This window comes from Bos indicus, chromosome 23, assembly GCF_029378745.1.
Source record: "Bos indicus isolate NIAB-ARS_2022 breed Sahiwal x Tharparkar chromosome 23, NIAB-ARS_B.indTharparkar_mat_pri_1.0, whole genome shotgun sequence".
Lineage (NCBI taxonomy): Eukaryota > Metazoa > Chordata > Mammalia > Artiodactyla > Bovidae > Bos > Bos indicus.
In genome coordinates, this window is record NC_091782.1 from 35,532,404 (window position 1) to 35,546,286 (window position 13,883).

Sequence of the window (13,883 nt, forward strand, 5' to 3'; positions counted from 1 at the left end):
GGTTTCTAAGTATTTTTTTTCTGCCTCGGAATGGAACTGTAATCTATTAGATCGTTGTCCAGGTCTCTCAAATGCCCTCACAAACTCGATCTTTCATTAACAAGACAAATAATTCGGATACGGCCTACACTTCTGTTTCCATTTATTATGGGTTTAGTAATAACAAAAATGATTTTGAATTGCAAAAAAAAAAAAAATACACTTCAAGTTTAAAATTCAATGAGACACTCCTCTTGGTTTCATTGTATTTGTTCTTTTTGGATGCAGAGAACTCTGGTGACTGTCCTGACCTTCTCCTGACTCTGGTTGCTAATATTCTGACTTCTCTTCCTTCTCAAAATTTCTCTGAGCAACCTGTGGGACACAGTTCCCACCCTGTCCCCAGGCCACTAGCTCACTCAAGGACCAAGGGCCTGGAGAACCCCAGGGAGAAGGCTTTGATCCGACTCACACTGCACTCTCTGCCACGAGGACCACTGTCAGGCTGACCGTTGACCAAGTGGCTCTCTAACTGCACCCTGGGTCTCACCCTAACTGTTCCCCCTACCCAGGTTCTCACGGTATCCCGTCCAGCACTAACGGTCACTAATGGCTATGGGCCAGCCCCGCCCCTATTGCACTAATACCACTTATTGAACATGCTATTTTCCCCTCATTAATTTGTAATGGGATCTACCCCAAGTTCTCACGTGTTTTAGGGACGTTCTTGGCCCAAGATTGGAGGATTGTCCTGCTATGGACTAAGTTACATCCCTCCAGATTTGCAGATTGAAGCCTCCAACCCACAGTGTGACTGTATTTGGAGAGAGGGCCTTTATAGAGGCAGTTGGGGTTAGATGAGGTCATAAGGGTGGGGTTTTGTTTTATAAGTCTGTCCTTATAAGAAGAGGAAGAGTCTCTGGAAGAGCTTACTCTCTTTCTGTGGAGAAGGAAATGGCAACCCACTCCAGTATTCTTGCCTGGAGAACCCCATGGAGCCTGGCAGGCTACAGTCTATGGGGTCACAAGAAGTCGGATACGACTGAGCAACTGACCACACACACACACACACACACACACGCACACTCTCTTTCTGGACACATGCAGAGGAAAGGCTCTGTGAGAACACAGCAGGAAGGTCACCATCTACCAGCCAAGAGGAGAGGCCTCACTAGAGACGAAATCTACCAGACTGTGGAATTTGAGCTCTGGAACTATAAAAAAAATAATTTTTATTTAAGCCACTCAGTCTGTGATATTTTGTTATGGAGGCTGAGCAGGCCAAGACACATCCCTTCTCTTTGTTGAGTCCTAAATTATGTAATAGGATTTTTTTGGTGGGGGAGTCAGTGAATATACAAAAGAAGGTACTAATTTAGTAGGGGTTTTTTTGACAAATTCTGTTTATTTTATACTCAAGATAACATGAAGTTTTTGTCTTCCGCTAATGAGTGCCCTTCCTTAGAAGGGTTATTAGATTAGAGGCTGTGACTATAGAGAAGAGGATCCAAAGGGAGCCGTGTGGGGTCAGGCTCCTCAGATTTAATCTGATGCTGCTTCTTCACCAGTTGGTAATTATTATTTTATTTTATCTCAGGATGGCTGACAGTAGTGAGATGCAATGGAAAACATGTCTTATATAAAGTATCGAAAGGCAGGGTTTTTGTCTAATGAAAAATTAGAAAATAAGCAAGCCCAAAATATTTATGACAGTATTCAATATAAAAGGGCATGTGCTGCTCCATGTTTTATACCTTCCCTCTTTTAGAACTGTTAGATGTGATCTCTTGGGATGGGAATGACCAAGCCTGCAGGTATCCAGCTCTCCTTGTGAAGCGTATCTAGTTCTTGTATTCATAGGTGCAGGAAACATTGTTCATGATGGCCCGTACAGGGTGCTAAGTCACCTAGGTCGTGTCTTGTGACCCCATGGACTGTAGCCCACCAAACTCCTCTGTCCATGGGATTCTCCAGGCAAGAATACTGGAGTGGGGTGCCATTTCCTTCTCCAGGGGATCTTCGCAACCCAGGGATCAAACCTGCGTCTCTTTTGTTTCCTGCATTGGCAGGCAGATTCTTTACCACTAGGGCCACCTGGGAAGCCCATGAGGGCAACCGTACAGGGTGGTTTTTCCATAGATTCTCTGGTCTGATGGTCTGCTTCCATTCTGTTTTATTGGGCTCCCCATGCCAAAACTTCACTTTTTAAATTACTGACTGTAGCTTTATAAAAAGAAGTGATGTCTGATTGAGTGATTCTGCCTACTCAATTCAAGAATATCTTGGTCCTTATAGAATCAACTTGTCAGGTTCTGTGAAAAACCCTGTTGAGATTTTGATTTGAACTGCATAGCTCTTTATAACATTGAGGTATCCTATCTATAATTTTAAACATCCATTTACCTAAGTGTTTAAAAAATTCCTTCCAAACATTTGTAAAGGTCTTGAACATCTTTTAATATGTTTACCCCCAGTCATCTTATTTATTGTTGTTACTTAGTCACTAAATCGTGTCTGACTCTTTGTGACCCCGTGGACTGTAGCCCACCAGGTTCCTCTGTCCATAGAATTTCCCAGGCTAGAATACGGGAGTGGGTTGCTATTTCCTTTTCCAGGGGATCTTCCTGACCCAAAGATTGAACCTCGCATCTCCTGCATTGACAGGCAGATTCTTTACCATGGAGGCACCAGGGAAGCCATCTTACAGTTATCTTACAGTTCTGTGGCTATTGTGAATGGAATAACTTAAACGATTGTTTTCCAGTTTTTAAAAATTAATGGTATCTAGAGATGTCACTGATTTCTGTGTATTGATTTTGTATTCAGCACCATGCTGAACTTTCTTATTAGAGGTGGTTTGTTAGTTTCTGCAGGACTTTTATGAAGATTACAATACTACCTGCAATAGTAACATTTGTTTTCTTCTGTTACAGTCTTAAACATCATCTTTTTCTTACTTTATTCAACTAGCTAGAACCTCTAGCATTTCTTCAATGGAAGCAGCAATAGTAGTTAATTTTGTCTTCTCCTGATGTTAAGGGAATTCTTCTAGTGTTTGCTTAATATTTGCTTATTTTTTAGTAGATACCTTATATCAAGGTAAATTTCTCTTTAACTCCTAGTTTTCTAAGAGGTGTTTTATTTGAAAACTGAAAGAATGAGCATGAATGAATTTTATAAGACTCTGCATCCTTTAAGATTTTCATTATTTTTCTTCTTTAGTTTGTTAAATATTATGAACTTCATTAATTACCCCCTAATAAGCCATTCTTACATTCTTAGGACAAACAGTAATAATTGGTAGTATGTAGAATTCATTTTTACATGTTGTTGAACTTGCTTTGTTAATATTTAGAGCTTTTATATCTGTGTTTGTAAATGGAAGTGATCTATTTTTATTGTTTCTTATTTGACCTCTTCCTGGTTTTAGTATTATTATAGTTGTTCATAAAATGAGGAAGAAAGCTTTTCCTCCATTTCTACTCACTGAAGCAATTGTGGGTACAGGTGATATCTTTCTTGAGGATTTGATTACCTGTAAAACCTTTCAGCCTGGGGTTGTGTTTGTATGTTTGAAGTAGGTTATATGTCTGTTCAGGTCCTCTGTTTATTGAATCAAATTGGCAATTTATATTTATCTAGAAAGTTGTTCATTTCTTTAATGTTTTCAACTTTATTTGCCAAAACTATTTATAGTATTATTTTAGAACTTTTAAAACAACTTGTGTAAATCTAGTCATATTCTCTGTTTTTCATTTCTAATATGGTTTATATGTGCTTTTCTCTTTTTTGTTCAATAATACTGGTTATTTCTTTTTATTCATGTTTTTAAAGTATAGAATTTTTGATCCTCTGCACTATTTTTCTATTTCATTATTGCTCTCTTTTCTTATCACTAATATTTCTTTCCTTCTACTTTCTCTGTGTTTTCTCTAACTCAAGTTGAATGCCTTTCTAATATATTTTGGCTTTATTCATTTCTAACATATGTTTTTGAGGCTATAAATGAACCAGTATGTATCACATTAGCTATAACTACAAGTTTTGATAGAGAATCCTTTTTTTGTTGTTGCTGTTGTTATTTGGCTCTAAATAGTTTTTTTTTGTGTGTGTGTGTAATTTTCTCTGTTTTTTCATTGACTTATGGGTAACCGGGTATGTATAGGAGACATTGGTGCCCCATCCAGACCCCATTTTCCTTGGCCAAGGCACCTGTCCACCAAATGCTATGAGGGCTGACTTTGCAGAGAAGTCCCCTCAGCCAAACAGAAGCTGCCTTTTCCAGGAGGTTATATTCTCCTCCTGGCGACTTATGGTCAATGACTGACTGACATGGGTGGAAAAGATGGCCACCCTCTCTCTCAAGGTGGGACTAACTCTGTGGTGCCGTCTGTGCTCCAGAACTCCCTGTGGAATCAGCCTACTTTTTAGCTGAGATAAATCTTTGCTCTCCTTTCCTCTCTGCCCTCGCCTGTTTTCACCATTCATCTTATTCGAAGAAACTTCCCTCAACAAAGCATATGAAAATCTCCATCTTGGGTTCTGCACCTAGGGGGGCATAACCTAAGACAAAGAACTCAAAGCCTAGGCAAGTGCCCTGGGGCATTGTCAGGTCCTCGGTGGGGAAGAACGAGGACCCCAGGAGTTGGTGCAGAACCATCTTTGGATTCTTTACTTCATGTGAGACACAGATGCCATGGGTGGACACATATGGCTTTGGCTCTTGGTGTGCTGCTGAGCCAGAATACCTCATCCACGGAGGACCTGGATGACCAGGGCTTGTCCTCCGTCTGCTGCCTCTTCTACTCCCTTCTTCTGGGTCACTTCAACTGTCCCTAGAGCTTAAACACGGCTTCAGCACCAAGCAGATCTGGTGTGAATTTTGTCTTTGAACACTTAGGGAGCCTGGTGGGCTGCTGTCTGTGGGGTCGCACAGAGTCGGACACGACTGAAGCTACTTAGCAGCAGCAGCAGCAACTTACTATGTGACAACACTTACTATGTGAACACTTACTAGACAACGTTTTCAACTTCTGTGAGCCTGTTTGCTTATCTACGTAAAAGAGAAAAGAATAGCAGCTACCTTGTTGACCTGGGAGGCCATACAGAAAGAGCGCATGTACAGTAGTCAGCAGAGAGTAACCATTCCACAGCTGTTAGATATTAGGATTATTAGCTTTCTAACTTGGATTTTGGCTGCTGCTTTTGAAACTCCTGCCAACTTTCCCTGGCTTCTTACTACGTCTTTACTATCTGTCTTTGAGCCAGAATTGATTTCTCTATTGGTACTTTTCCATTATTGACAAAAATACTTTCCAAAGCTCATATTTTCAGTCTTGCTGTACATAGATTAGCTTGGATCAGCTAGGTTCACAACTTTTGACTATTACTAAAGTTGCTGATTAACTTTCAGGATGTTTTATCTTGAGATGGCATGGACGGTGGTGCTAGTGTGTATCTGTATGGATGAGAGTGGGGTGGATCAAACTTCTTGGCATTAATTTTGGAAAGATTTACATTGATTATGCTTCCCTGGTGGCTTGGTGGTAAAGAACTCACCTGCAATACAGGAGACGAAGTTTCGATGCCTGGGTGGGGAAGATCCCCTGGAGAAGGAAATGGCAACCCACTCTAGTATTCTTGCCTGGGAAATCCCACGGACAGAGGAGCCTTGGTGGGCTACAGTCCATGGGATCGTAAAAGAGTTGTATAAGACTTAGTCACTAAACAACAACAACAACAGCAGTGATAACACAAGCTGTTTATATGTAAAATTCAGAGGTTTCATCTTTGTATTTACCTTAGAGCCTTAGTTGGGGCTTCCCTTGTGGCTCAGCTGGTAAAGAATCTGCCTGCAATGCGGGAGACCTGGGTTTGATCCCTGGGTTGGGAAGATCCCCTGCAGAAGGAAAAGGCTATCCCCTCCAATATTCTGGCCTGGAGAATTCCATGGGCTGTATAGTCCATGGGGTCACTAAGAGTCAGATATGACTGAGCAACTTTCACTCACTCTCTCACTAGAGCCTTAGTTAATTCCAACTCATGAGCCCAAGTGAAATAACCACAGGATGCATATTGGAAACTTTCTGTTACATGAATGTGGTTATCTGTGAAATGACCAGAGTGGTAGACTTCCTATGAAACACTAGTGAGTAACTAGATATTGGTATGGATATCACATTAGTGTGACATTTTAAAACTTATCATCTTCATCATTAATGAAATGTTTATTTATCCTTGCATACTTAGTCTTTCAGTCATGTCTGACTCTTTGTGACCCTATGGACTGTAGACCGCCAGACTCCTTTGTTCATGGGGTTTTCCAAGCGAGAATACTGGAGTAGGTTGCCATTTCCTTCTCCAGGGGATCTTCCCAACCCAGGGATTGAACCCACATCTCCTGTGTTTCCTGCATTACAGGTGGATTCTTTACCTGTTCAGCCATAGATGTTTAGTATATACAAATACAGATATAGATGTAAATTATGGTGTTGCTTAAGGAGTTTTGTTTTAATTGTGCAAGGGTTAATCACAGGGATAATACTTTAAATGAAACATTGATCAACAAAATACAAGGAAACTATTAGAGCCTAAAAATAATGGCAAGCATGGGCAGTTGGGGCAAATTATGAACAAGGAGATCCAACCAGTCCATTCTGAAGGAGATCAGCCCTTGGATTTCTTTGGAAGGAATGATGCTAAAGCTGAAACTCCAGTACTTTGGCCACCTCATGTGAAGAGTTGACTCATTGGAAAAGACTCTGATGCTGGGAGGGATTGGGGGCGGGAGGAGAAGGGGACGACAGAGGATGAGGTGGCTGGATGGCATCACGGACTCGATGGATGTGAGTCTCAGTGAACTCTGGGAGTTGGTGATGGACAGGGAGGCCTGGCGTGCTGCGATTCATGAGGTCGCAAAGAGTCGGACACAACTGAGTGACTGATCTAAGTTGATCTGATCTGATGAACAGGAAGGTACAAAAAGGTCAAAAACCTTGGGTTCTGTGCATGATCCTTGTACACAGCACCACCAAATGGGTGGGCAGACCATCTAAGCCATCCCTCCAGCCTGACCCTCCAATCTGCCCTTATCTGCACTCCATTGAAGGGACCAGCCCTCCCTCCTTACTTGTTTTTGCTCTGTTGTGCTGTGGCAGGAGTCCAGATAAAGCCTTGCCTGAATTCATCTGGCCTGTTACCAATTTCTAGTGATTAAAGTGTCCAAAGACCCTAAATAGGTAACACCTGCATTTATAGCACTGTGCCTCCAGGCTCCATCCTAGCCTCTCTGCTCCTGTACATATAAGTGACCCCAACACAATGAGGGCATCACCAGGGGCCCACACACTTTCCAACTGCAGCATCAGGTCCTTCTCTGGATTTCTGAAAGGCAATCTCCAGTTAGAAATTAAAACATAATCATGATGACGAGTTGGGCTATTCAGGTGAAGTGGAACTTTGCCTTCATTTCTAGGAGTGAAACTTTTAAGTCCACTGAGATTATTTCAAGGTCCATGTTCATTATATCCATTTTCTGAAGAAAATGTCTTAGCAAGAGTGTCTGGTTACTTCTGCCACGGAAATTGCTTTCCTCTCCTTGGCTGGAGACCATCGTCCTCTAACTAATTTCCTGTTTAGTGTTCAATATTTGAAAGCAGGAAATTGTCATAATAAATAGGAAGCTAGAGACGATGGTGGAAATGCATTCAGAAATTTGGTTGCTAGGGAAATCATTTTTGCCTACTTTAGTTTATTAAAAACCCAGACCTTTTTTTGGCATTTTTCTCCCCTCTTTCTTATCCTCATCAATAGCCATTATCCAAAGAAGCTTATTAAATATCTATCTCTCCTTGGCCCTATGAGTGGGCGATTGGACCCCTGCCCACCAGCAGCTTGTAACAATAACAACTGCAACAAAACTGCAACAACAAACCTGATAGTATTAAAACCTGATACTTAACTTTGATAAACAGTCTTTCTAAGCACCTTTAATTGGTTTTTCAAAAATTTAATACAACAGCCATATGAGGAAGGTACTATAATGACTTCTACGCCATTGTCAAAGTGTGAGAGACATGAATTAAATAATTTGCTAAAAGTCACACAACTAGTAAAAAAAAGGGTCTGGATTCTTCCCCTCTCAGCTCACCTTATTAACCACTAAGTTTTACTGCTTCTAAAATCACTGCAGATGGTGACCGCAGCCATGAAATTAGAAAACATTTGTTCCTTGGAAGAAAAGTTATGACCAACCTAGACAGCATATTGAAAAGCAGAGACATTATTTTGCCAACAAAAGTCTGTCTAGTCAAAGCTATGGTTTTTCCAGTAGTCATGTATGGATGTGAGAGTTGGACTATAAAGAAAGCTGAGTGCCAAAGAATTGATGCTTTTGAACTGTGGTGTTGGAGGAGACTCTTGAGAGTCCCTTGGACTGCAAGGAGATCCAGCCAGTCCATCAAAGGAAATCAGCCCCGAATATTCATTGGAAGGACTGATGCTGAAGCTGAAACTCCAATATTTTGGCCACCTGATGCAAAGAACTGACTTATTGGAAAAGACCCTGATTCTGGGAAAGACTGAAGGTGGAAGAAGGGGACAACAGAGGATGAGATGGTTGAATGGCATCACCAATTCAATGGACATGAGTTTGAGTAAACTCTGGGAGTTGGTGATGGACAGGGAAGCCTGGTGTGCTATAGTCCATGGGGTCACAAAAAGTTGGACATGACTTAAGTGACTGAACTGAACTGAATCTAACCAGAGAACACTAGAAAGAACAGAGAGGAAGCATACCTTGACAAACAAGGCAAATGCAGATTTATTATTGCCCACTAGAGTTAAGGACAATTTTCAGGTTGGGAAGTGAAGTGAAGTGAAATTTGTTCAGTCGTATCTGACTCTCTGCGACCCCAGAGACTATACAGTCTGTGGAATTCTCCAGAATAACTGGAGTGGGTAGCCGTTCCCTTCTCCAGGGGATCTTACCAACCCAGGGATCAAACCCAGGTCTCCTGCATTGCAGGCAGATTCTTTACCAGCTGAGCCACAAGGGAAGCCCTGGTGGGGATGGGGGTGAGAAAGAAATTTGGGGAATTGTATATCGAAGAGAATTTCTGCTGCTTTCAAAAACAAAATAACAGGAGGCATCTGCAACTTGATTGAAGAGATAGGGTGAGGCAGATAGGGAAGCAGCTGAGGTCGTTTTAGAACTGGATACAGTGTGATGGGCTAAATGCAGAGGGGGGTGAATTAGCTTGAGTTTAATGGGCTCAGACAGTTGGTCTTCAGGAAGCAAGGTCAGCACATGCCAGGAACCCAATCTCCTTGGCACTGGAAACACCAGCAACACCCCATAGCAAGGAGAAGCAGGAGAAGGTTCTAGCCTAACGGCCTCACCTTGACACATCCACAGCCTTCTGCTATCACTAGAGGCAGGTGAGTTTTAATAAAGCTCCACGCTTGCTTAAGCTTTTGATCCTCCTGTTGGAGTAACATGGTCTAGAGACGCAAATGCCAGCCTCAGAAGTCAACACGGTCAGATTCTATTCTTGGTCTTCACCGGGAGAAGTGGCTGGCTGGAAAGAGCAGTCATTCTGAGCAGCTGAAAAGAACTAACAAGACATTTTAATGAGTTAATAAATCTTTCTCACTGAACTACATGGAAAGACATGAAACATTTCATGTTAGCTCCTCACCAGCCTTAATTAAACTTGATGTTGAAAAGGTCAGTGCCCTGTCTGGCACATTCCAAATCACTTCAGTTGGACAGAAGGGGTGACTGGAGAGGTGTCTGCAAATGTGTGGAGAGGAGACTTCTGCCTTCCCTGGAGCCTTTAACGGGGCATTTTAAATGAGCCACACCCCATGAATAACAGCTAGCTTTTATGAAGTGCTAGCTCTGCAGAGAAGGCAATGGCACCCCACTCCAGTACTCTTACCTGGAAAATCCCATGGATGGAGGAGCCTGGTAGGCTGCAGTCCATGGGGTGGCGAAGAGTCGGACACAACTGAGTGACTTTACTTTCACTGTTCACTTTCATGCATTGGAGAAGGAAATGGCAACCCACTCTAGTGTTCTTACCTGGAGAATCCCAGGGACAGAGGAGCCTGGTGGGCTGCCGTCTATGGGGTCGCACAGAGTTGGACATGACTGAAGTGACTTAGCAGCAGTGGCGGCTCTGTGTAAGTCACTGTTCTGAGTCACTTTAGCTGTGTTAACTCATTTAATCCTCAACAACATTTGTAGATGCATGCTCTTGTCATTCTTGATAGTAGAGGGAACCAAGGCATGGAGATTTGTAGTAATTTGGCTAGAGTTCTATAGTCTATGCAGTGATGAGGTCTGACTCCAGAGCCTGTGTCCAGAACCTGTAGGCTCCCATGCACCCTCAGTTAGCGTTGGGCTTTACTCACACAGTTAAAGAGGCACAAGCCTCCCATGGGTTTCAAGGCTCTGATACCTTTGGGAGTTCCAGCAAATGCTCTTTCAGACAGAGCAAAGCATGCAAGGTGCTCAGGTGCTGCTGGGGATTCATGATTCTTACCAGTGCCATCTGGAGGGGTAGAGGTCACCAGGAGGTCAGATTGGAGAGAATTTTTTTTTTTTTTTTTGGAGCTAAAACACCTGGCTTCAGCAAACTTTTATTGAGTTTCTAAAGGGAACCAGATATTGTGCTAGATATTGGAGAGAAATACAAGACAAAGTGTTGACCTCAAGGAGCTCACAGATCTGCAGATTTGCCCTTTACCAAATTTCTGGGAAAACTGAAATAGCAATCTGGATGGATTTTTAAAATAAACTTAGTGCTTGAGTTCAGAGGGAGTCTTGCCTTGCACAGGTTTAGATTGAATTCCATGTAGTGGTAACGTATGTATATAATGTTTCCTGCCCATTTTTTTTTTTTAATGCTCTATAGAAGTGTAGAGCTCTGTGATGAAGGGCATGTTTAATCTGGGACATTTTGAACAGAGATGAGATGCACCTACTTTCTCATCCTTTTCAGAAGAATCTGTCCACAAGGAGGGAGATCTTTGAGTCACTGTGCGTTCTTGTGTGCTAAGTTGCTTTAGTCTTGTCCAACTCTCTGCAACCCCTACCTGGGAGTAAATGCTAGTTTGATCACTTTCTGTCTGCCTGTTCTTGGGTGAATTACTTCATCTCTCTGAGCCTAGATTTTCTTATCTGTAAAATAGAGGAAGTAATAGTAGACAGCCTTAACATTCTTTCAAGAATAGATTAAATAAAATGCAAAAATGCGTAAGAATGTTGTCACATTGCAACATTTTTGCAATGTGCAAGAACTGCACAGAGAAAGTTCTGCTTTCTGTTTCTCTGCAACAGAGAAAGCTCTTAATATAAGCTTTTTTTATTTTCTGGGCATTGTTTCATTTCTTAGTCCCATGGCATCATGCAGGACTCTGAAAGTGTTGCTGTTTAGTCGCTAAGTCATGTCCATTTCTTTATGACCCCATGGACTGGGGCCTGCCAGGCTCCTCTGTCCACGGAATTATCCAGGCAAGAATACTGGAGTGGGTTGCCATTTCCTTCTTCAGGGGATCTTCCCGACACAGGGTCAAACCCATGTCTCCTGCATTGGCAGGCAGATTCTTTACCACTGAGCCACCTGGGAAGCTTCACTCTGGAAGAGACTGTTTTAACAAAACAAACATAATCGATTCTTTCTTCTTTTACCCCTCCCCTGGAGCAGATGGTAGATTTATCCAGGGGCATGACAAGCTCAGAATTTCTTACTGGCATTTTTCATTTCTCAGAAGGCAGAGCAAGTGGCAAGGTGGCACGTCCTCTGGACTAGACTCTGAGGTTGGTGATGTGCTGGAGACAGCAGACTGAGAGGAAGCCAGAGTCCCCCAGCACTGGGGCACTGGTCATCTCCTCCATCAGGTCCCTACTCACTTCTGATTGACTCTCAACTGCTTTCCCCACAGTGGCTGCTCTAAATTGTCCTCTGGAATCCTCAAGCTGCTCTTGCCTCTTCTGGCCTGATCTTTGTTTTCTGTAGGAAACCTGCACCACTGCTTACTCTCATCATCCAGTACAGCCTGCTGCACAACTCTAGGGGGCGTTGTTCATGTTGGAGGTTGGGGGCATGCAGATGGGTGGCCTTGGCATCCCAGACACTCTGTGCAGAGCATGTGGGCTGTTTCATGTAGAACACAGTTCTTTTCTCTTTCCTTAGTTCACGGCCCCCTACCCCCAACACAAAAAGAACAAATTCCTCCTTAGGCCAGGATCACTCTAGTTAACTTCTTATATTTCAAGATACAGATTAAATATCATTACATCAGTGAGGCATTCCCACAACCTTAATTTAGGAAAAATCCTTTTGTTTAAACAATATATATCCCTTGATACTCCTTTTTTGTAACATCTAACACAACAGTGATTTGCTTACAGTCTATACAAAGGCCACAGCGGCAGGAATAGAGGCTATCTTGTCTTCATTATGTGAGTCAATAGAGTCTGACCTTACCCCTGGCCTCCCCCAATCTTTCTCAGAGGCAACCGCTTTTAATGTATCCTGTTTGAAATTATTCTAGTGGCTTCTTCCATGACCCTAAATAGTGTACTTATTTATAGCATCTTGATTGAAGGCAGGAGGAGAAGGGGACGACAGAGGATGAGATGGTTGGATGGCATCATCGACTTGATGGACATGGGTTTGTGTGGACTCCAGGAGTTGGTGATGGACAGGGAGGCCTGGCATGCTGCGGTTCATGGGGTCGCAAAGAGTTGGACACGACTGAGAAACTGAACTAACTGATTTATTAACTGATACATTAATGATTGATTTCCTATAATGAAAGATGAGGGCTTAATTTACTTTCTCTACATCTCATTTTATTTCATCTCTTCTTTCCAGTGTTATGTTTCATTTTTAGTAGCTTTATAATCTCTAATTTGCAGAAGGAAATGGTGACCCACTCCAGTATTCTTGCCTGGAGAATCCCCTGGACAGAGGAACCTGGCGGGCTACAGTTCATCGGGTCACAAGAGTCGGACATGACTGAGCGACTAAACCACCACCACCATATACTCTTTCAGGGTGCTGGCTTTTCCTCAGGTGTCTGATGATTCTGATTTTACTTTCATGTTTAAGGATGAAGATCTGATTGTTTATTCAGAACTGCAGGAGACAACTTAACTTGCTAATGACTAGGCAGGTCTATCTTTTCCATCTGTCTCTCCCAGGATTGGAAAGTATAACTGGAAACTCTGCGTCCAAGAGCAGGGTTGGTTGGCTGGAGAATTTTGCTTTTACAAGCAAAAGTAATGTAATACTTTTGTACTAAAGTAATGTAGTAATTAGAGAAGGAAATGGCAACCCACTCCAGTGTTCTTGCCTGGAGAATCCCAGGGACAGGGGAGCCTGGTGGGCTGCCGTCTATGGGGTCACACGACTGAAGTGACTTAGCAGCTTAGCAGCAATGTAGTAATAACCAGCTTTGATCCTCGGGTTGGGAAGATCCCCTGGAGAAGGAAATGGCAACCCACTCCAGTATTCCTGCCTAGGAAATCCCATGGACGGAAAAGCCTGATGGGCTAAGTCCATGGGGTCACAAAGAGTTGGACATGACTGAGCAACTAAGCAACGACAACAACAAATGGCCAGCTAACCCTTAGACCAAGCTCCCAGCAACCCAAATGTTAGATCAAGGAGAGTTCTACTCATAGGTACCCAAGCCTATGCCATCAGTTTTTAGTCCTCTCCAAAAATCCATTTTCACCTCTGTACACACACACACACACACACACACACACACACACACATACAGACACATTAGATATGCAAAAACTTTAGTGCCCCTATTAATCATCTCTTTTTCTGTAGGGCCAGCACAATGCTTGGCTCTAAGTAAAAATGCAGTAATTGTTTTAAATG